Source organism: Phyllobates terribilis, unplaced genomic scaffold (assembly GCF_046119375.1).
Source record: "Phyllobates terribilis strain yellow unplaced genomic scaffold, ASM4611937v1 Scaffold_11__3_contigs__length_659146591, whole genome shotgun sequence".
NCBI lineage: Eukaryota > Metazoa > Chordata > Amphibia > Anura > Dendrobatidae > Phyllobates > Phyllobates terribilis.
The window spans coordinates 143726431-143750587 of record NW_027362771.1 but is presented as its reverse complement, the minus strand read 5'-3'; positions in this window follow the sequence as shown (position 1 = coordinate 143750587).

Sequence of the window (24157 nt, the reverse complement as noted above, 5' to 3'; positions counted from 1 at the left end):
GAATCTGGCAGGTAACTGGCAACAGGACCTGAGGGCTGAAGCAGAGTAGTGAACAGTGCAACAACATTGCTCGGGCACCTCCATTTTGGAGGAGGTGCCTTATATATGGTGAAGTCCTCCGGCCATTGGCCGGGGACTCCTTAGGACGGCGCGCGCGGCCCCTTTAAGAGGGAGGGAGAGCGCGTGCGCCCTAAGCACAGTGGCCGGGAAGGAGCGCGCGCTGCCAGCAGAGCGGGAGGAGGACGCCGGGCACGGAGCAGAGAGGTGAGGGGAACAGCGTCCCTGCCTAGCAGAGGGCAGGGACGCCGGCGCTACAGTACCCCCCCCCCTTTAGGCCCCCCCTTTTTTAGGCCAGACAGAAATTTAGCTAGGATAAGAGGGGCATGGATGTTCTCCCGGAGCTCCCACGTTCTCTCCTCAGGACCAAACCCCTTCCAATCTACTAGAAAAAAGGTCTTTCCTCTTACCCTTTTGGTGGCAAGAATGTTCTCTACCTCAAACTCGTCCTCAGCAGAAACCGGAGCAGGAGGCGTACCTGTAGACTTGGAAAAAGAGTTAAGTACCACAGGTTTGAGGAGAGATACATGGAAGGAGTTAGGGATCCGTAAGTTGGCCGGGAGTTTCAATTTATAGGCCACCGGGTTGATCTGACTGATGACCTCCAGAGGACCGATGAACCGAGGCCCTAACTTGTAAGAAGGTATCTTGAGTCGGACATATTTAGATGAGAGCCAGACTTTATCTCCAGGACGAAATTGTGGAGGATACAGGCGTTTTTTGTCAGCGTGTCTTTTCATCCGTTCGGACGACTGAAGGAGTGCGGATCGGGTACTCTCCCAAATGGAGGAAAATTTGCTAACGAGAGATTCCGCAGCCGGGTTGTCCACAGAGGTGGAGACAGGAAAAGGAATCCGAGGATGCTGACCGAAGACTACAAAAAGCGGGGATTTGGAGGAGGATTCGCTCTCGTGATTGTTATAAGAGAACTCGGCCCATGGTAGGAGGTCCACCCAGTCTGAATGATGGGCATTAACGAAGTGCCGGAGGTAACTGGTCAGGTTCTGATTGATCCGCTCCACTTGACCATTGGACTGTGGGTGGTAAGCGGAAGAGAAGTCCAGGGTGACGTCTAGCAGTTTACAAGTGGCTCTCCAGAAACGTGAGGTGAACTGTACCCCACGATCCGACACGATGTGGAGGGGCAGGCCATGAAGACGGAAGATGTGGCGGATAAAGTCTTTAGCCAGCTCGGGTGCCGACGGGAGGGCTGGCAGGGGAATAAAGTGAGCCATCTTGGAAAAGCGATCCGCGACCACCCAAATGACCGTACAACCGGCGGAGACGGGGAGATCAGTTATGAAGTCCATAGCAATATGCTGCCAGGGGGCAGCAGGCACAGGAAGCGGAAGGAGGCGACCGGCTGGCAGGTGTCTCGGGACTTTGTTGCGGGCGCAGGACACACAGGCAGAAACAAAGTCTATTACGTCCTTGTGCAGGGTAGGCCACCAGTAGTGCCGGGCAATAAGCTGGAGGGTCTTTTTATGACCGGCGTGGCCAGCTAGTTTAGACGAATGGCCCCAGTGTAGGATCTTCTTCCGATCAGGTACTGAAACAAACGTCTTACCGGGAGGGAGACGATTTAGACTCACGGGAGCCACCTGCATTACTCTGGCGGGATCGATGATATGTTTAGGTTCTTCCTCGAGATCGGACACCAGAAAGGATCGGGACAAGGCGTCTGCTTTGACGTTTTTGTCAGCCGGGCGAAAATGAAGAACAAAATCAAAGCGAGCAAAAAACAAGGACCACCGGGCTTGGCGCGGGTTAAGTCTCTGGGCATGCTGGAGGTAAGCCAAGTTCTTGTGGTCAGTGTAAATTATTACCGGGTGAAGAGCCCCCTCGAGTAGGTAACGCCACTCCTCCAACGCCAGCTTGATGGCCAATAACTCTCGGTCTCCTATGGAATAGTTGCGCTCAGAAGAGGAGAAGAGTTTGGAGAAGAAGCCACAAGTTACCATTCTCCCGGAAGATGATTTTTGAGTAAGTACCGCTCCGGCTCCAGAGGAGGAGGCGTCAACTTCCAGGAAGAACTGCTTGTTGCCGTCCGGGCGGTGCAGCACCGGGGCGGAAGAGAAGGCCTGTTTTAGGGAAAGAAAGGCCTCCTCTGCTTCGGGCGGCCACTCTTTGGGATTAGTACCTTTACGGGTGAGCGCGGAAATTGGGGCAGTCCGGGAAGAGAAGTGTGGTATGAAGAGGCGGTAGTAGTTAGCGAAGCCTAGGAATCGCTGAATGGCCTTCAACCCCTCCGGTCGAGGCCATTTCTCGATGGCAGACAGTTTCTCTGGATCCATTCGTAGGCCGGTCTGAGAAATAATGTAGCCCAAAAACGGAAGCGAGGTCTGCTCAAAGAGGCACTTCTCGTATTTAGCGAAGAGGTGATTCTGCCTGAGCCTGAGCAGGACCTGACGAACGTCCCTCCGGTGAGTCTGGAGATCCGGAGAGAAGACCAAGATGTCGTCCAGGTACACCACTACGCAGGAGTAGAGAAGGTCCCGGAAGATGTCATTGACCAATTCTTGAAAGACGGCAGGAGCGTTACAGAGACCAAAGGGCATTACCAGATATTCATAGTGGCCGTCCCGGGTGTTGAATGCCGTCTTCCATTCATCCCCCTGACGGATACGAACCAGGTTGTACGCCCCACGGAGGTCCAGTTTGGTGAAGATTCTAGCCCCCCTCAGACGATCAAATAACTCCGGAATGAGCGGAAGGGGGTACTTATTCTTCACCGTGATCTGGTTAAGGCCTCTATAGTCTATACAGGGACGGAGAGAGCCGTCCTTCTTTTTGACGAAAAAGAAGCCTGCTCCCGCCGGGGAGGTAGATTTCCGGATGAATCCCCTGGCCAGATTCTCCTCAATATATTCGGACATCGACCGGGTCTCAGCAGCGGATAATGGATAAATACGCCCACGGGGAGGAGTAGTACCAGGTAACAGGTCGATAGGGCAGTCGTATGGTCTATGAGGAGGTAGTGTCTCTGCTTCCTTTTTATTAAAGACATCAGCATAAGACCAATAAGGAATCGGAAGTCCAGGTAGATTAGCTGGGGTAGGAGAAGGACGGGCGGGATTAACAGGAACCCAACAAGTCTTATGACAGTCCTGTCCCCAGCGAAGGACTTCTCCGGTCTGCCAGTCAAGCACGGGTGCATGTCTCTGGAGCCAAGGTAGACCTAGTAAGAGGACGTGAGAGAGTCCAGGCAGAACATGAAAAGAGATGCTCTCAGAATGCAGCATTCCCACCTGCAGAGTTACGGATTCGGTGATGAGTTGGATGGGACGTGGTAAGAGGCCCCCTTCCACAGCAGCGACAGATAATGGTATAGCCAGAGGTTTGGTGGGAATGCGGCATTTTTCTACCAGGGCCTGTGAAATAAGATTCCCGGCCGCTCCAGAGTCAAGTTGGGCTAGTTCGAAATAACGATTCTCCCCGCAGATAATTGAGACTGACAGCAGCAGAGATGGAGAGGATTTATTCTTGTCTAGGTCGACCTCTCTGAGCGAACCTAGACACAGGCGTTTCCCGACCTCTCCGGACAGGTACGGATCCGGTGCTCTTTACTGCCACAGTAGAAGCAGCTCCCCTCGGCACGGCGTAAGTCCTGACGGGTTTTGACCATCTTGGTCTGGTCGACCTGCGTAGGCTCAGGAGAGTGTACCTGGGGAGAGACGGAGGGAGTGACGGGTTTCTGAAGAGTAGGAGCTAGACGTGGAAACCTCCTCTCACGGGTGACCTCTTTGGAACGCTCCTGGAACCGTAGGTCAATCCGGGTGGCAAGAGTTATTAGGTCATCGAAAGTGGTAGGAATGTCCCGACCGGCAAGTTCATCTTTAATACAGCCGGACAGACCCTCCCAGAAGACGGATACCAGAGCGTCGTTATCCCAGGCCAGCTCCGAGGCAAGGGTACGGAACCGTATGGCATATTGGCCCACGGTGAGATTTCCCTGACGGAGGCGCAGCAGAGATGATGCGGATGAGGCCTTCCGTCCGGGTTCGTCGAAGACTTTCCGGAAAGCCGTGAGAAAGGCAGGCAAGTCGGACACCAGGGGGTCTCCTCTCTCCCATAGAGGATTTAGCCAGGCCAGGGCCTCTCCGGTGAGATGGGACATGATGAAGGCAATTTTGGCCCGGTCGGAGTTAAACTGGTGGGACAATAGTTCGAAGTGCAGGGTGCACTGGTTTATGAAGCCCCGAGCTTGAGCGGGGTCGCCTCCGAAGCGTGGAGGTGTAGAAAGCCGGGGTCCGGGACAGGATGCCATGGTATTGGTGGGCAGCGGCGCTGCCGGGCTGCGAGTCATGACACTAGCGGTGGTTGCTGGTAGAGCAGTCAGTGTCCAGGAAAGAGTTGACATTCCGCAGATGACTCAGGATGGACTCCTGTTGGGACCTCTGACGGGACAGTTCATGACGTAGGTCCGAAAGCGAGAGAGCTTGGGTGCCACCGGGTTCCATGGCCCGAGCAAACTGTAACGGGTCTGGGAGGCGGAACCTCTGAGCTACTATACAAGGGGGCTGTCCTTGTAAGGGAGCGGGTGGCGACCAGGGAAGACGGGCAGGGAGTCACAGCAGGTGACCGGGACAGTCTCTGAGTGAACGGGCTGGAGGTCACGGCAAGTGACCGGGGCAGTCTCTGGATGAACGGGCAGATGGTCACGGCAAGTGACCGGGGCAGTCTCTGAATGAACGGGCAGATGGTCACGGCAAGTGACCGGGGCAGTCTCTGAATGAACGGGCAGATGGTCACGGCAAGTGACCGGGGCAGTCTCTGGATGAACGGGCAGATGGTCACGGCAAGTGACCGGGGCAGTCTCTGGGTAAAGGGTTGGTACGACCTGTGGCGGCTGATGATAGACTTGAGCTCCCAGGTGAGCAGGCGAGAGTCTCTGGATGAACGGGTGGTCACAGCATGTGACGGCGGAGCCTCCAGGAAGACCAACAGACAGGCGGCAGATGAGCGCTCCCAGGTGAGCGGGCAGGAGTCTCTGGACAGGCGGGTGGTCACAGCACGTGACGGCAGAGCCTCCAGGTAGGCTAGCAGGCAGGTAGCAGATGTGTGCTCCCAGGTGAGCAGGCAAGCTGGTCCATAGACAGACTGACAGGAGTTGGAAGGCAGACCGTCGGACCTCAGGCAAGCAGGCAGATGGCTGAAGTGCGCTCCCAGGTGAGCGGACAGGCTGGTCCTTAGACAGACTGACAGGAGTAGTAAGGCAGACCGTCGGACCTCAGACTAGCAGGCAGGTAGCAGATAATCAGGCAGGAATAAGACAGCAAGCTGGCAGGAATCTGGCAGGTATCTGGCAGGTAACTGGCAACGGGACCTGAGGGCTGAAGCAGAGTAGTGAACAGTGCAACAACATTACTCGGGCACCTCCATTTTGGAGGAGGTGCCTTATATATGGTGAAGTCCTCCGGCCATTGGCCGGGGACTCCTTAGGACGGCGCGCGCGGCCCCTTTAAGAGGGAGGGAGAGCGCGCGCGCGCACCCTAAGCACAGTGGCCGGGAAGGAGTGCGCGCTGCCAGCAGAGCGGGAGGAGGACGCCGGGCACGGAGCAGAGAGGTGAGGGGAACAGCGTCCCTGCCTAGCAGAGGGCAGGGACGCCGGCGCTACACCCAGTAACTGGGTTGTTGAGGGCACGGCTAATGTTGCGGGACACGTGCTCGTGTAATGCGGGGACGGCACACCGGGAGAAATAGTGGTGGCTGGGGACTGAGTACTGAGGGACGGCCGCCGCTATCAGGTTGCGGAAAGCTTCTGTCTCCATGACCCTAAAAGGCAACATTTCGAGCGCAAGCAGTCGCGAAATGTGTGAATTTAGTAGTGTGACCTGTTGGGCGTTGGCTGCATATTTGCGCTTGCGTTCCAAGGACTGGGTTAGGGACAAGTGAACGCTGCACTGGGACTAGGACGTGGACGTGCTTGCTGATGGTGGTAGTTGAGTGTGCAATGACACGTGCAGGGCGGGAGGCATCTTTGCATGCGCCATGGACAGAGGATTGACGTGCACGCACAACAGTGGAAGAAGCAGTGGTGTCGCCCACAGACACTGTTTCTTGACCCTGGGGTTTGGCCCACTTAGTAGGGTGCTTTGCTGCCATGTGCCTGATCTTGCCGGTGGTGGTCAGGCTGCTAGTTTTGCTACCCCTGCTGATGCTGGCCTGGCAGGTGGTGCAAATGGCCTTTTTGGGGTTATTTGCACAGTCTTTAAAAAACAACCTGGGGACTTCTGTTGTGTCGGTGTTATGGGGAACGCTTTCCCACCTTGTGTCTGCAGCCACCACACTGCTTCTTACTGCCTGTTGTGGTGCTACGCCTCCTTCCCTTCTGTGTGCTGCCGTCCTTGCTCTGCATATCCCCCTGCCAGGTTGGGTCAGTTACTATATCATCCACCATCTCGTCTTCCACTTCCGCTCCCTGGTCCTACTCCTGACTTTCTGGCAATTGTGTCTCATCATCATCATCATCATCCACCTCTTACGACAGTAATTTCACTTTCCCACCGTTGCCTTCGTGTGACCGTGGCTGCTCAAATATTTGGGCATCGCTACACGCGTTCTCCTCTTGACTCGCTTGAAGCTGGCCGGGTGAGAGGCCCGAATCTACAAATGGAAAAATGAACAGCTCTTCTGAGTGTCCAAGTGTGGGATCAGTTGTCTCCGGGCACTTGGCATGGTGGGAGGAAGGAGGATCAGGTTGAGGAATATGCGGTCCAGACTCACGGCTACTGAGACTTGACCGTGTGGAAGAAAGGGTGATAGTGGTGATGGCAAAGTGACTGGAAACATTATCTGCTATCAAACCAACAACCTTTTGACATTGCTCTGGGTTCAATGGTGATGTGCTGCGGTCCACTAGCAATTTGAACAGGAAGGTCGGGCGACAAGATGTGGGTGTTTGTTGTGGCACAATTTCAGCTTGCCCACGGCCTCGGCCTTTCATGCACCATCATGTCCACTTCCTCGTCCCTTGCCATGCACCTTGCCCATTTTAAATGGTGGACAATATTTTCCACGTTCACTAGAAATGGCTGATTTTGGAATGCAGTTATATGTGATACGTCTGACAGAGAACCACGGTTTTAAATAGCAGACCTGTAATTTACTAATACTATTCTTCACAGAGACCTAATGTGAATAGCTTGACTGACACACTGCAATGAAATGGAAGGCAGAAATGGCTGATTTTGGAAAACAGTTATATATGTGATATGTCTGACAGAGAACCACGGTTTTAAATAGCAGGCCTGTAATTTAGTAATACTATTCTTCCCAGAGACCTAATGTGAATAGCTTAACTGACACACTGCAATGAAATGGAAGGCAGAAATGGCTGATTTTTGAACAGTTATTTTATACGTGAGATACATCTGACAGAGAACTACGGTTTTAAATAACAGGCCTGTAGTTTAGTAATACTATTCTTCTCAGAGACTTAGTGTGAATAGCTTGACCAACACACTGCAACAAAATGAAAATGTAAGCCAATATTTTCCACGTTCAGTTCAAATTTCTGGATTTTTATCGCTGTAATATGGAAAAGATCTGGCTGTATTCTGCAGTGCTGAAAAGCAAATGGAGCAGAAAAATGGTGTTCTCTGGATTGCTTTTTAAGCAAATAATCAGGATTAAGATTAAAAAAAAAATTGGCCCTGGCCCCTGATATCTGGGGCTATGTCTACAAATATCTGTAGGAACAGCAGCAGCAGCAGGAACGTGCTTTGGACCCTCTTGCACTATATGCACTGCAGTCTGCCACATACCCTGCCTGCTATCACCACTGAATATATGCAGCTGGATTATTCCTCAGAAGGACTGTTAGTTCAGATGGATATATATATATATATGTTGTGGAATACCTATACTAACTATAAACAAGCAAATCTCTCCCTAGCTCAGCAGCAGCTCTCCCTACTCTGCTTGATTTCGGGGTAGACAGTGACGAGCACAGCGGCGCCAGGTCTGATATAGACCTGATGATGTTGTGCGGCCAGCCAATCACTGTAATGCCCACAACCAACATGGCTACGGTATTACAGTGTGTGGCAAGGAATCCCTGCATGTTCATTGGCTCTCTAAAGAGTGCTAAATATTCAGGGAGGGGACCCGAGTTCCCGCCCGATCAACCCGGAAATACTCGCCGAGCTTGTCGAGCACCGTGCAATGGCGAGAACGTTCGCTCATCACTAATGATAATACAAATGAAATACGTCTGTTTTTTTCTGGATGAAAATTGGACAATTTTTTTATAATCTTGTGTGAACTTAGTCTAAGACATAGCTGTCATACAGACAATTAAAGATTGCCAAGATAGTCAATAAGAACGACTATTATTTAGAAATGATTCAAATTAGACTATCTGCTGATGACAAACGATAATAATCTTCTAAAAACGTGAGGTCAGGTTGGATTCTTTCAGCCTGGCTGACAATACAATTTTACTGGATGTTTGTCCATACGCAGCTGATCATTTGCCATGGTAGCACAAGACCCACTATTTTAAAATACTAAATTCTTTATAAAGAAGTACACACTGACAAAAGGATGGATTGAAAACAGGACGTGATGTTAAGAGTTACCTAAAATAGTTTGACCATTAAACATCAATATATAACATTTAACCTTATCCTGATTATAAATATCCATGTCAATTACCAAAGCCACCCAGCACAAGGGCGAATATCCCACTAATAAACATCACAACAGTCTGTAGGAGGGCAAGATAAAACAGGGAAGGAGGGCAGGTGTCTTATTTCTTGAGCTTGCATCGACTGCCAGCTTAAATAGAACGTTTTTTCTTGCACTTTTTTAGGTCCACCAATCAGGAGACAGGAAAAGGCCGCGAAGACCAACCAGCTGACCTAGAGCTTGACCTTTGCCCTGGTAAGTATACAGCAAATACAAATAGAAAAAGAGCAGGAGAAGAAAAGAGAAAGCAGGGAGAAGGTGGATCCACAGTATCAGACAAATTACCCTGAGGTTTGTGCGACCGTGTATGCCCCATACAATTGGTTTGGGGAGGCCCGGGTGCCCTGTCATTCTTCACAAGCCCACTTTGTTCTTTTTTTTTTGGTTTCTAAACTGAGAAGGTAGTTCTCCCTTAGGCCATGTGCACACATTGAGTATTTGGTGAGTTTTTTACCTCAGTATTTATAAGCCAAAACCAAGAGAGGAACAATCAGAGGAAAAGTATAATAGAAACACGTCACCACTTCTGTATTTTCTGTAAAATACTGAGCAAATACTCAACGTATGCATATGGCCTAACTACCATCAATGCTACTGCTAGGAACAGACGTAACTGGTGCAAGGGAAGGGGATGTTTCAGGTAGTACATTAAACACTGGGGGACACAGACAGAAAAGGCCCCCTGTGCAAGAACAACATATGGGCCCTTTGCAGCCAAAGAGCTCCTAAAAATGCAAAATTGCACCTGCTTTGGAGGTAGAAATGGGCCCCCTTACCTCCTGGGCCCCTGTGCCGCAGCACAGGTTGCATCAATGATATGTCCGCCCCTGACCTGACATGGCACCTGGCTATGAACTGTCTGTGCTTTGTAAGACAATGCTAGTTATGTCAAGATGGAGCTCTGCATCAATGATATGTCCGCCCCTGACCTGACCTGGCACCTGGCAATGAACTATCTGTCCTTCATAAGACAATCCTAGCTATGTCAAGATGGAGCTCTGTTATACCTTACTGTAACTTTAGATAAAGCGGGTGAAATGAATGTTGAACATGTCACCAATTTTGTAAATAAATATATAAGGTGCTATTGACATGAAACTCTCACCAGATGTCGGTGACAACCCATCCAATCCACACAGGCAAAGAAATCAAACCATAAAATGTCCAGAAATTAAATTATGTGTAATAATGAGAAATGAGACAGGGAAAAAGTATTGAACATGCTTACTAAAATTTAATTAATACTTCATACAAAAGTCTTTGTTGGTGATGACAGCTTCAAATCACCTCCTGTATGGAGAAACTAGTCGCATGCATTGCTCTGGTGTGATTTTGGCCCATTCTTCCACACAAACACTCTTCAAAACCTGAATGTTCCGTGGGTCCCTTCTATAAACTCTGAGCTTTAATTCCTTATATAAATTCTTTATTGGATTGAGGTCAGGTGATTGGCTGGAAAAGATACTATTCTGCAAAATAGTAAGACGTAAATCAAGGAAAATCGCATTGCCACTCCTATTTTAACTTCATCTTTTGAGGTGGAAGCGCCATATCCTTGGATCCTTTTTGGCTTAGTTTTCTTGTGCCTGCTGATTCCAGGTCTTTCTGTAGCTCTCCACAGGTGGTCCTTGGCTCTTGGGCAACTCTTCTGATAATTCTTTTAATTCCTCTGTCTGATATCTTGTGGGGAGCACCTGGTCGTGGCCGGTTTATGGTGAAATAATGTTCTTTCCACTTCTGGATTAGGCTCCCAACCGTGCTCACTGGATCCTTCAATAGTTTAGAAATTCTTCTGTAACCAATGCCATCAGTATGTTTTTCAACAATAAGTTTGCGAAGGTCTTGAGACAGCTCACTGGTTTTACCCATTGTGAGATATTTCTTCCTTGGCATCCTGGTAATGGGACACCTTTTTATATTCCATCGGTTGAACCAGCTGATATTATTTTTCACTAAGTGGCAGGATTGCTTTCTAATTACTGACAGATTTCAGCTGGTGTCTTGACTTTCCATGGATTTTTGCACCTCTCTTTCTTCATGTGTTCAATACTTTTTCCCTGTGTCATTTCTCATTATTACACTTCACTTAATTGTTGGGCATATATACTTTGGTTTCTTTGCTTATGTGGATTGAATGGGTTGTTATCGACATCTGGTGAGAATTTCGTATCAATAGCACCGTTAGAAATATATTTACGTAGAAAATTGGTGTTCAATATTTGTTTCACCCACTGTAAGTACTATAACACATATAATATTTAAATCTCAATAAATCAAGAGCTTGGCTACTGGGCTGCTATGAACCCCCTATTTGTGAGATCATTCAAGCCATTTCCGCAACTATTGATCTGCTTCCAGAAATACTTTTGCAATGCAAAGTCCCTAAACCAAACAAAAAGCCTAAAAGGACATCTACTGCTTAGTATTGTTTTATATGTTCCATCAGAGATAGTTAGCAGCAGAGGATTGTCTATTTCAGAATAGTTACCTGACTTTCAGGAGTCTGACCGTCATCGTGTCTTTGATTTGTATGTAAACTGTATACAAAATGCGTGATCTGGAATATCTTCTTTGAAGGTCAGTAGCATAGACGGAGTAAGAATAGCATTGCATTAATACCTTAATCAGCTTAGACTACACTACTAGCAGAAACGGTGACCATAGCTATTCAGTCTTTACCTGCTGGGCCGGCTCAGTCATCCCACAATCGCAGTACAGAATCACGGTATCTGCAGACAGCAGACAGACGTTAGTAGACTCCTGACACACCATGAAGCTCTACTATGCTAATAATGATGTCTGTGACATAATTAGAGGAAGATGTTTAGGAGAACCCATCATTAATGTACAGACACAAAGATTATTTAATTAATTAGGTCCTAACAGTAATCTAATGCAAGCAGCATTTCCTAAGGACCTCATTGTAAACTCAAGAGAGAGTCTGGTGTGCAAATGACATGGTAATCAATGTTCATCAAGCCAAAGCTCCTCAAAGTCAACCATTGTCTCTTCTCCCTTCATTGTATAACAATGACATGCCTGAAAATCTTTACAGGACTATTCCCAAAATGACAGGTGGCTAGGGGATACTTAGCTCTTCATTGGGGGTCCAATCTATGAATCCTGTAGGTTCTGGAACCTGGAAACCATGTTCTCCGGAGCCAGGTCTTGAATAAATAACAGCTGTTCATACTCAACTTTAATAATAATAATTTTATTTATATAGCTCCAGCATGTTCCGCAGCACTTTACAATTGAGGGGGACATGTACAGACAATAAAATATTAGAAAGTAGCACATAGTTCAACAGTTACTACATCCATTGTCTTTGGGACTGCCGGTAATAGCTGAATGCTATATTCAGAAGTCCAATAGCCCATGAATGGGGCTCTGCATGGATTATAATGAAGCCAACCATTTAGTAGCAACGCTACAGTGGCATGTACTGTTATTGTGAACAGTTAAGCTAGTTGAAGATGAAATGATATCTAAAAAGGGTAACATTAAAGATGACACATTTCCTTTGTATTTTAGGCAAAAAATTTATATATTTTCATCTTTTACATTTTAAAAATTACAAAAGGAAATGGGCCAATGAAAAAGTTTGGGCACCCTTCATGATTAGTAACTAGTATCAACCCCTTTTGAAAGTATCACCGCTTGTAAACTCTTTTTGTAGCCAGCCAAGAGTCTTTCAATTCTTGTTTGAGGGATTTTCATCCATTTTTTCTTGGAAAATTCTTCCAGTTCTGTGAGATTCCTGGGTTGTCTTGCATGCACTGCTATTTTGAGGTCTAGCCACAGATTTTCAATGATGTTTGGGTCAGGCGACTGTTAGGGCCATTGTAAAACCTTCAGCTTGAGGTAATCTATTGTGGATTTTGATGCGTGTTTAGGATCATTATCCATTTGTAGAAGTCATCCTCTTTTCAACTTCTGATTTTTTTTAACAGATGGTGTTATGTTTGCATCAAGAATTTGTTGAAATTTCATTGAATCCATTCTTCCCTCTACTTATGAAATGTTCCCCATGCCACTGGCTGCAACACAACCCCAAAGCTTGATTGATTAACCCCCATGCCTAATGGTTGGCGAGATGTTCTTTTTCTGAAATTCTGTGCCCTTTTTTCTCCACATGCACCTTTGATCATTGTGGCCAAAGAGTTCTATTTTAACTAGTGTTGAGTGAGCACTAAAATGCTCGGGTGCTCGAAGCTCGGGCCGAGCTCACCGTGATACTCGGGTGCTCGACCCGAGCAACGAGCCCAATGTTAGTCTATGGGAGACCCGAGCATTTTTGCGGCGGCACCCCCGGCGGTCTGTAGAAAGCCTAAAAAGTGCCCAAAACGATAGTGACAGTGCTCAAATGACATGGGGACATCATGGGCATCGCCCCAGGAAGCATTTCCGACCCCCAGGTCACTGCTGTCAACAACGTGGTCAGAGGTATTAAGCCACTTTAACGGGCTCACAATAAAACGTTCAAAAACTAAACTGAAAGTGCTTTCCTGTGAAATATGTTAAGGAACTTCCTTTCCAGGGTAAAGACTTGTGTATAAGGTAAAATAAATAACCAAAAGCAAAAATACTCCTCCACACCTTGGGCTATGTTCACAAGTAGCATTTTTTATGCGTCTTTGCACTTTTGTATTGCTTTCAACCGTGACAAATGCATTTACCGGGAAATGTCATTTTAACATTTTACAATCTTATCTGGCCATGTGCTGTGTCACACATGCATACAGTGCTGAAAAGACATGGGAACTGCATGGGGAAGACCCCTGGAAGCATCTCTGACACCCTGGTCACTGCCTAAAAGTGTGCCCATCAGAAGTGATCCTTTCCGCATCAGAAGAAGCAGACTTGCAACTATCCCCGTGCAAGTCCTTGTCCCAGGGCAATGTTCAATTGTACCTCCCCCATTCCTTGCAATGCACGCTCAGTCCCCAGCCACCAGGGGGCAGCCGGGTGTCCATACTCGGTCCCCAGCCGCCCCGCGGCCGGGTGTCCACACAAGGTCCCCAGCCGCTTGGGGGCGGCCGGGTGTCCATAAACGGTCCCCAGCCGCCCCTATTTCTCCTTGGAACCCCCCCCCCACACACTTTTCTTAGCCTGGCCTGCTTTAGGGCAGCATTGGATGAGCCCACCAGACAACCAGACTCCTCCGGTGGGCCCTGGCTTCTCCATCAGGGGAGTTGAGAGTGCCAAGGTGAGGAGCATGATGATGATGATAGAAGTTAGCATCTGCTTTGTTTCTTTGGAATGCAAGCGCATGTATGTAGTAGCGGCTAGGCCTGAGGTGGTCAGCGTTTTGGCACATATCCTACCTCCTCCGAGGATTGCTGGATGTTTTCCTGCTACTATCCCAGTTCTATGACTCCCGATAAACCAAAGCTTCAGGTGATGAATGATGGATGAGGTGGTGGCAAAGGAGAAAGAGCAGGAGGTACAGTGACCATTCAGATCAATATCAGGCCAGTCAACCACACATGTCTAGTAGGATATGTTTCTGTACCAAAAGGAGAGGTTGGGCTACACAGTTATAGGGCATGCAGTGAGTGCAATGCCTACCAAAAATTTCGAGGCACTCTAATGGCCATTGGAAGAGACATGGAGGTCAGAGGGCCTTAACTAAACCGTTTTTTCCATTTATAGCAACTGGGTCTCCTGTGCACTGTTGGCCTAAGCAGTGAATGGAAGGCTTTCCAAAAATTATGAGGAACTGCAATGGCCCTTGAAACAGACGTGGATTACAGCATACTAAAAACCTTCTACCCATTATTGGGGAGTGAGTCTCCCTTAGTGTTCACCTATGCATTGAAAAGCAAAAGCTGACTAAAATTAGGAGGAAATGCAATGCCCTTTGGAAGAATGGTGGAGTTCGCAGAGATATAAAAAGACGATATCAATGCCCCATGAAAAAGTGGTTGAGGTCGCAGTAGCTTAACAAGACTGTTCTAATGCCCCTTGGAACAGTGGTGGGGGTCTCAGTTGCTTAACAAGACGGTTTATATGCCCCTTGGAAGAGAGGTGGAGGTCACAGTAGCTTGACAAGACAGTTTAAATGCCCCTTGGAAGAGACGTGGAGGTCACAGTAACTTAGCAAGATGGTTTTAATGCCCCTTGGAAGAGACGTGGAGGTTGCAGTAGCTTAACAAGACGGTTTTAATGCCCCTTGGAAGAGACGTGGAGGTCACAGTAGCTTAACAAGACGGTTTTAATGCCCCTTGGAAGAATGGTGGAGGTCTCAGTAGCTTAACAAGACGGTTTAAATGCCCCTTGGAAGAGAAATGGAGGTTGCAGTAGCTTAACAAAAAGGTTTTAATGCCCCCTGGAAGAGACGTGGAGGTTTCAGTAGCTTAACAAGACGGTTTTAATGCCCCTTGGAGGAGACGTGGAGGTCGCAGTAGCTTAACAAGACATTTTAAATGCCCCTTGGAAGAATGGTGGAGGTCGCAGTAGCTTAACAAGATGGTTTAAATGCCCCTTGGAAGAGACGTGGAGGTTGCAATAGCTTAACAAGACGGTTTTAATGCCCCTTGGAAGAAACATGGAGGTTGCAGTAGCTTAACAAGACGGCTTTAATGCCCCTTGGAAGAGACGTGGAGGTCGCAGTAGCTTAACAAGACGGTTTAAATGTCCCTTGGTAGAATGGTGGAGGTCGCAGTAGCTTAACAAGACGGTTTAAATGCCCCTTGGAAGAGACGTGGAGGTTGCAGTAGCTTAACAACACGGTTTAAATGCCCCTTGGAAGAGACGTGGAGGTTGCAGCAGCTTAACAAGACTGTTTTAATGTCCCTTGGAAGAGACGTGGAGGTCGCAGAAGCTTAACAAGACGGTTTTAATGTCCCTTGGGAGAGACGTGGAGGTCGCAGTAGCTTAACAAGATGGTTTAAATGCCCCTTGGAAGAATGGTGGAGGTCGCAGTAGCTTAACAAGACGGTCTAAATGCCCCTTGGAAGAATGGTGGAGGTCGCAGTAGCTTAACAAGACGATTTTAATGCCCCTTTCAAGAGCCATGCAGTACAGCATATTAAAAACATTATTCCCATTATTGGGGAGTGGGTCTCCCATAGTCTTTGCCTATGCCTTCCAAGCAAAAGCTGGCAAAAATTAGGACGGAGGAACTTGCAATGCTGGCAACACGGATCACGGTCACCCTGGTGGTATAGTGGTGGTGGAGGCTGAGGATAAGGAGAAGAGCAAAATACAGCCGAAATGAGGAAGCGTATACCCATGTGTGGGTGTGAAGCGGTGCATGGGAATACACCTCCCGAAATAACACAGTGGATTTGACTTTATGTTACTCTGCTGTCATTTGGTGGTGATGAGAAGTCTGGCCCAATCCAGCCCTTGTTCATTTTGATAAGGGTCAGCTTGTCAGCATTTTCAGTTGACAGGCGAGTGCGCTTATCAGTTATAATTCCCCCAGCGGCACTAAAAACACGCTCCGATAACACACTAGCGGCAGGGCAGGCCAGGACCTCAAAGGCGTACAGAGCGAGTTCATTCCAAGTGTCCAGCTTGGATACCCAATAATTAAAAGGCACAGAGGAATCACGGAGGATGCTGGTACGGTCGGCAAGGTACTCCTTCACCATCTTTTGAAACTTTCCACTCCTTGTGAGAGTACCCCGCGCCTCAGGGCCTGTAAGCTGGGCGGGTCTCAGAAAACTGTCCCAGAATGTTGACAGTGTTCCCCTGCCTCTGCTGGATTGGAGTTGCGTCTCTCTCGCCTGGATGCCTTGGTTGGTCAATGAACTGTGACCTCTGCTGCTAGCGTGTTCAGATGGGAATTTTTTTAACAGTTCTGCAGCAAGGGCCTTCTGGTACTGCCCCATTTTTGTAGACCTCTCCACCTCAGGAATAAGAGAGTGAAAGTTCTCCTTGTAGCGGGGTCTAAAAGTGTCACCAACCAGTAATGACTGTCACCCAACATTTTGACAACGCGAGGGTCACGGTTAAGGCAGCGTAACATAAAGTCAGCCATGCGTGCCAGACTGGTAACGGGCTAGACTTCCGTGTCCTCACCAAGATGATGACTGACCATGCTCTCCTCCTCCTCCTCCTCCTCCTCCCCCCTGTCCTCAGGCCACCCACGCTGAACCGACGGTATGACAGTTGTACAGGTACTACCGTCTACAGCGCATGATACTAGCTCCTGTTCTTCCTCCTCCTCCTCCTCTCCCTCATTGTCCCCCAATGCACGTTGGGATGAGATGAGGCTGGGCTGTGTGTAATCGCTCGCTACGGCTTCTTGATCCATCTCATCATACTCTGGCTGCAATGCCTCCTCTTTAATTCTCTGCAGAGAGCGTTGCAAAAGACAGACAAGTGGGATGCTGACGCTAATGATGGCATCATCGCCACTCACCATCTTGGTGGACTCCTCAAAGTTTGTCAGGATGGTACATATGTCAGACATCCAGGTCCACTCCTAAGGTCTTATGTGTGGAGTCTGACCTGAATATCGACGGCCATGTTACAGCTGGTACTCCACAACTGCTCTCTTCTGCTCACAAATCTTTTGCAACATGTGGAGGGTAGAGTTCCAACATGTGGGGACATCACACACCAGTTGGTTTGCCGGAAGCTGCAAATGCTGCTGCAACACAGCAAGGGCGGAGGAAGCTGTAGCCGACTTGCGAAAATGAGCTGACAGGCGGCGTACTTTGACGAGCAGATCTGGCAACTCGGGGTACGATTTAAGAAACCGCTGAACCACGAGGTTAAGCACATGAGCCAGGCATGGTATGTGTGTGATCTCGCCTCGCCTCAGAGCCGCCACCAGGTTACGGCCATTTTCACACACGACCATGCCTGGATGTAGGTTCAGCGGTCTCAGCCATAGATCTGCCTGCTCTTTCACAGCTGTCCACAACCCACAAGCAGTGTGAGGTTTATTACCTAAGCTTATGAGTTTCAGCACAGCCTGTTGCCGCTTGGCTGAGGCAGTACTGTAGTGGTTCCAGCTTGTAACTGATGTGGTGATATCTGAGATGGAGGCTGAACATGAGGAGGAGGAGGATGATGCGCAGGAGCTGTACACTGTGGGGGCAACTCTGACCGACATAGGGCCCGCAATCCTCGGTGTGGGGAGGATGTGTTCCGTCCCAAGGTCCGACTGGGTCCCGGCTTCCACTATGTTTACCCAGTGTTTCGTCAGGGAGATGTACCGTCCCTGGCCAAAAGCACTTGTCCACGTGTTCGTTGTCAGGTGGGCTCTCTTAGTAACTGCGTTGTTGAGGGCACGGCAGATGTTTTGGGATACGTGCTTGTGTAGTGCGGGGATGGCACACCGGGCAAAATAGTGTCGGCTGGGGACCGAGTACTGAGGGACGGCCTCTGCCATAAGGTTGCGGAAGGATTCCATCTCCACCAGCCTAAAAGGCAGCATTTCCAATGCAAGCAGTCGTGAAATGTGCGAATTTAGGACTGTGGCCTGCGGGGCGTTGGCTGAGAATTTGCGCTTTCATTCAAAGGTCTGGGATATGGACAATTGAACGCTGCGGTGGGACGTGGACGTTGATGCTGTTTCTTGAGAAAGTGCCATAACAAGTGAAGACTGAGAGGAGGGGGCATCTTTGCATGCAGTATGGACAGGGAATTGCCTTGCACGCACAACAGGGGGTTCTATTACACGCACAACAGCGGAAGAAGCAGTGGTGACACCCGCTGACACTGGTCGTGGACCCTGGGGTTCACCCCACAAAGTCGGGTGCTTTGCTGCCATGTGCCTGATCATGCTGGTGGTGGTCAGGTTGGTAGTTTTGTCACCCCTGCTGATGCTGGCATGGCAGGTGGTACAAATGGCCTTTTTGGGGTTATCAGCAGAGTCTTTAAAAAAATTCCAGACTCTGGAAGACCTATCGGTAGTATTGGTAACGTCCCTCGTGTTGGTGTTAAGGGGGACGGTTGCGCGCCTTCTGTCTGCGGCCACCACACTGCCTGTTGGGGTACTCTGCCTCCCTCCCCCTGTGTGCTGCTGGCCTCGCTCTGCATGTCCTCCTGCCACGTTGGGTCAGTTACTAGATCATCCACCACCTCCTCCTCTTCCACTTGCACACCACGCTCCTCCTCCTCACTTCGTGGCAATTGTGTCTCATCATCGTCCACCTCTTGTGACAAATTGAGAGCGTCGACTTCCTCTGGCCGTGGCTGTTCAAATATTTGGGCATCGCTACATGGGATCTCGTCTTCCACCACTTCAAGCGGAGCAGGTGAGGGGCACGAAATGGACCAGTGAACAACTCTACAGAGTGTCCAAGTGTGGGATCAGTTGCTGTCTGACGACACTCGGCATGGTGGGAGGAAGGAGCATCAGGGTGAGGAGGAGTATGCGGTCGAGTCTCACGGCTACTAAAACTTGACCGTGTGGAAGACAGACCGGAGTTGGTGGTGCCCAGGTAACTGGTAGTATTATCTGCTATCCAATTAATAACCTGTTCACACTGATCAGTTCGCAATAGTGGTCTTGTTGTTGTGTGCTTCCCTAGTAATTCGGTCAAGAACTGGGAGCGACAAGATCTGGCTGTTGGTTGTGGCACATTTTCACCTTGGCCACGGCCCCGTCCTCTACACGCACCATCACCAGAACGTCCAGTTCCACGTCCCTTGCCACGCGCCTTGCCCATTGTAAATGAAGTAAAATAGCTTACACTCGCACTATCAATGGACAAAGGGTAATAAAAAGGAGATTAGAACCGTGGAAGAGGAAAACCACAGTTATATTTTTCTGGCCTACACCAGAATCTTTCAAACAGATATATTTGTGTCTGACCAGTCAGGGAGACACTATTACTGTTTTTTTTTACGGCAAAAAATGTCAAAAAAAGGATAATACAGAGATTTGTCCTGTGGAACTGCAAAACCACAGTTATACTTTTCTGGTCTACACCAGAATCTTTCAAACAGATATATTTGTGTCTGACCAGTCAGGGAGACACTATTACTGTTTTTTTTCACGGCAAAAAATGCCAAAAAAAGGATAATACAGAGATTTGACCTGTGGAACTGCAAAACCACAGTTATACTTTTCTGGCCTACACCAGACTCTTTTAAATAGATATATTGGTGTCTGACCAGTCAGGGAGACATTATTACAGCTTTTTTTTACGGCAAAAAATGCCAAAAAAAGGATAATAAAGATATTTGACCTGTGGAACTGCAAAACCACAGTTATACTTTTCTGGCCTACACCAGAATCTTTCAAACAGATATATTTGTGTCTGAACAATCAGGGAGACACTATTACAGGTTTTTTTTCACGGCAAAAATGCCAAAAGCAGGATAATACAGAGATTTGACCTGTGGAACTGCATAACCACAGTTATACTTTTCTGGCCTACACCAGACTCTTTTAAACAGATATATTGGTGTCTGACCAGTCACAGACACACTCAATTTTTTTTTTTGGGGGGGGGGGGGGGGGTGGGAAATACCAAAAGGTTAATAAGACTTGTGTAACGGGTCTGGGAGGCGGAACCTCTGAGCTACTATACAAGGGGGCGGTCCTTGTAAGGGAGCGGGTGGCGACCAGGCAGGCAGTCACAGCAGGTGACCGGGACAGTCTCTAGAAGAACGGGCAGGAGGTCACGGCAAGTGACCGGGGCAGTCTCTGGGTGAACGGGCAGATGGTCACGGCAAGTGACCGGGGCAGTCTCTGGGTGAACGGGCAGATGGTCACGGCAAGTGACCGGGGCAGTCTCTGGGTGAACGGGCAGATAGTCACGGCAAGTGACCGGGGCAGTCTCTGGGTGAACGGGCAGATGGTCACGGCAAGTGACCGGGGCAGTCTCTGGGTAAAGGGTTGGTACGACCTGTGGCGGCTGATGGTAGACGTGAGCTCCCAGGTGAGCAGGCGAGAGTCTCTGGATAAACGGGTGGTCACAGCATGTGACGGCGGAGCCTCCAGGAAGACCAACAGACAGGCGGCAGATGAGCGCTCCCAGGTGAGCGGGCAGAAGTCTCTGGACAGGCGGGTGGTCACAGCATGTGACGGCAGAGCCTCCAGGTAGGCTAGCAGACAGGCAGCAGATGAGCGCTCCCAGGTGAGCGGGCAGGAGTCACTGAACAGGCAGGTGGTCACAGCACGTGACGGCAGAGCCTCCAGGTAGGCTAGCAGGCAGGTAGCAGATGTGCGCTCCCAGGTGAGCGGGCAAGCTGGTCCATAGACAGACTGACAAGAGTTGGAAGGCAGACCGTCGGACCTCAGGCAAGCAGGCAGGTAGTTGATGTGCGCTCCCAGGTGAGCGGGCAAGCTGGTCCTTAGACAGACTGACAGGAGTAGTAAGGCAGACCGTCGGACCTCAGGCTAGCAGGCAGGTAGCAGAATATCAGGCAGGAATAAGACAGCAAGCTGGCAGGAATCTGGCAGGTATCTGGCAGGTAACTGGCAACGGGACCTGAGGGCTGAAGCAGAATAGTGAACAGTGCAACAACATTGCTCGGGCACCTCCATTTTGGAGGAGGTGCCTTATATATGGTGAAGTCCTCCGGCCATTGGCCGGGGACTCCTTAGGACGGCGCGCGCGGCCCCTTTAAGAGGGAGGGAGAGCGCGCGCGCGCGCCCTAAGCACAGTGGCCGGGAAGGAGCGCACGCTGCCAGCAGAGCGGGAGGAGGACGCCGGGCACGGAGCAGAGAGGTGAGGGGAACAGCGTCCCTGCCTAGCAGAGGGCAGGGACGCCGGCGCTACAGTACCCCCCCCTTTAGGCCCCCCCTTTTTTAGGCCAGACAGAAATTTAGCAAGGATAAGCGGGGCATGGATGTTCTCCCGGGGCTCCCACGTTCTCTCCTCAGGACCAAACCCCTTCCAATCTACTAGAAAAAAGGTCTTTCCTCTTACCCTTTTGGTGGCAAGAATGTTCTCTACCTCAAACTCGTCCTCAGCAGAAACCGGAGCAGGAGGCGTACCTGTAGACTTGGAAAAAGAGTTAAGTACCACAGGTTTGAGGAGAGATACAAGGAAGGAGTTAGGGATCCGTAAGTTGGCCGGGAGTTTCAATTTATAGGCCACCGGGTTGATCTGACTGATGACCTCCAGAGGGTCGATGAACCGAGGCCCTAACTTGTAAGAAGGTATCTTGAGTCGGACATATTTAGATGAGAGCCAGACTTTATCTCCAGGACGAAATTGTGGAGGATACAGGCGTTTTTTGTCAGCGTGTCTTTTCATCCGTTCGGACGACTGAAGGAGTGCGGATCGGGTACTCTCCCAAATGGAGGAAAATTTGCTAACGAGAGATTCCGCAGCCGGGTTGTCCACAGAGGTGGAGACAGGAAAAGGAATCCGAGGATGCTGACCGAAGACTACAAAAAACGGGGATTTGGAGGAGGATTCGCTCTCGTGATTGTTATAAGAGAACTCGGCCCATGGTAGGAGATCCACCCAGTCAGAATGATGGGCATTAACGAAGTGCCGGAGGTAACTGGTCAGGTTCTGATTGATCCGCTCCACTTGACCATTGGACTGTGGGTGGTAAGCGGAAGAGAAGTCCAGGGTGACGTCTAGCAGTTTACAAGTGGCTCTCCAGAAGCGTGAGGTGAACTGTACCCCACGATCCGACACGATGTGGAGGGGCAGGCCATGAAGACGAAAGATGTGACGAATAAAGTCTTTCGCTAGCTCGGGTGCAGACGGGAGGCCTGGCAGGGGAACGAAATGAGCCATCTTGGAGAAGCGGTCAGCGACCACCCAAATGACCGTACAACCGGCAGAGACTGGGAGGTCAGTTATAAAGTCCATTGCTATATGCTGCCAGGGGGCAGCAGGTACAGAAAGCGGAAGGAGGCGACCGGCTGGCAGATGTCTCGGAACCTTGTTGCGGGCGCAGGACACACAGGCAGAAACAAAGTCTATTACGTCCTTGTGCAGGGTAGGCCACCAGTAGTGCCGGGTAATAAGCTGGAGGGTCTTTTTCTGACCGGCGTGGCCAGCCAGTTTAGACGAGTGACCCCAGTGAAGGATCTTCTCCCGATCAGGTACTGATACGAACGTCTTTCCGGGAGGGAGACGATTTAGACTCACGGGAGCCACCTGCATTACTCTGGCGGGATCGATGATGTGTTTCGGATCTTCCTCGAGATCAGACACCAGAAAGGATCGAGACAAGGCGTCCGCCTTGACGTTTTTGTCAGCCGGGCGAAAATGAAGAACAAAATCAAAGCGAGCAAAAAGCAAGGACCACAGGGCTTGGCGCGGGTTAAGTCTCTGGGCATGCTGGAGGTAAGCCAAGTTCTTGTGGTCAGTGTAAATTATTACCGGGTGAAGAGCCCCCTGGGAGGCGGAACCTCTGAGCTACTATACAAGGGGGCGGTCCTTGTAAGGGAGCGGGTGGCGACCAGGCAGGCAGTCACAGCAGGTGACCGGGACAGTCTCTAGAAGAACGGGCAGGAGGTCACGGCAAGTGACCGGGGCAGTCTCTGGGTGAACGGGCAGATGGTCACGGCAAGTGACCGGGGCAGTCTCTGGGTGAACGGGCAGATGGTCACGGCAAGTGACCGGGGCAGTCTCTGGGTGAACGGGCAGATGGTCACGGCAAGTGACCGGGGCAGTCTCTGGGTAAACGGTTGGTACGACCTGTGGCGGCTGATGGTAGACGTGAGCTCCCGGGTGAGCAGGCGAGAGTCTCTGGATAAACGGGTGGTCACAGCATGTGACGGCGGAGCCTCCAGGAAGACCAACAGACAGGCGGCAGATGAGCGCTCCCAGGTGAGCGGGCAGAAGTCTCTGGACAGGCGGGTGGTCACAGCACGTGACGGCAGAGCCTCCAGGTAGGATAGCAGACAGGCAGCAGATGAGCGCTCCCAGGTGAGCGGGCAGGAGTCACTGGACAGGTAGGTGGTCACAGCACGTGACGGCAGAGCCTCCAGGTAGGATAGCAGACAGGCAGCAGATGTGCGCTCCCAGGTGAGCGGGCAAGCTGGTCCATAGACAGACTGACAAGAGTTGGAAGGCAGACCGTCGGACCTCAGGCAAGCAGGCAGGTAGTTGATGTGCGCTCCCAGGTGAGCGGGCAAGCTGGTCCTTAGACAGACTGACAGGAGTAGTAAGGCAGACCGTCGGACCTCAGGCTAGCAGGCAGGTAGCAGAATATCAGGCAGGAATAAGACAGCAAGCTGGCAGGAATCTGGCAGGTATCTGGCAGGTAACTGGCAACGGGACCTGAGGGCTGAAGCAGAGTAGTGAACAGTGCAACAACATTGCTCGGGCACCTCCATTTTGGAGGAGGTGCCTTATATATGGTGAAGTCCTCCGGCCATTGGCCGGGGACTCCTTAGGACGGCGCGCGCGGCCCCTTTAAGAGGGAGGGAGAGCGCGCGCGCGCGCCCTAAGCACAGTGGCCGGGAAGGAGCGCGCGCTGCCAGCAGAGCGGGAGGAGGACGCCGGGCACGGAGCAGAGAGGTGAG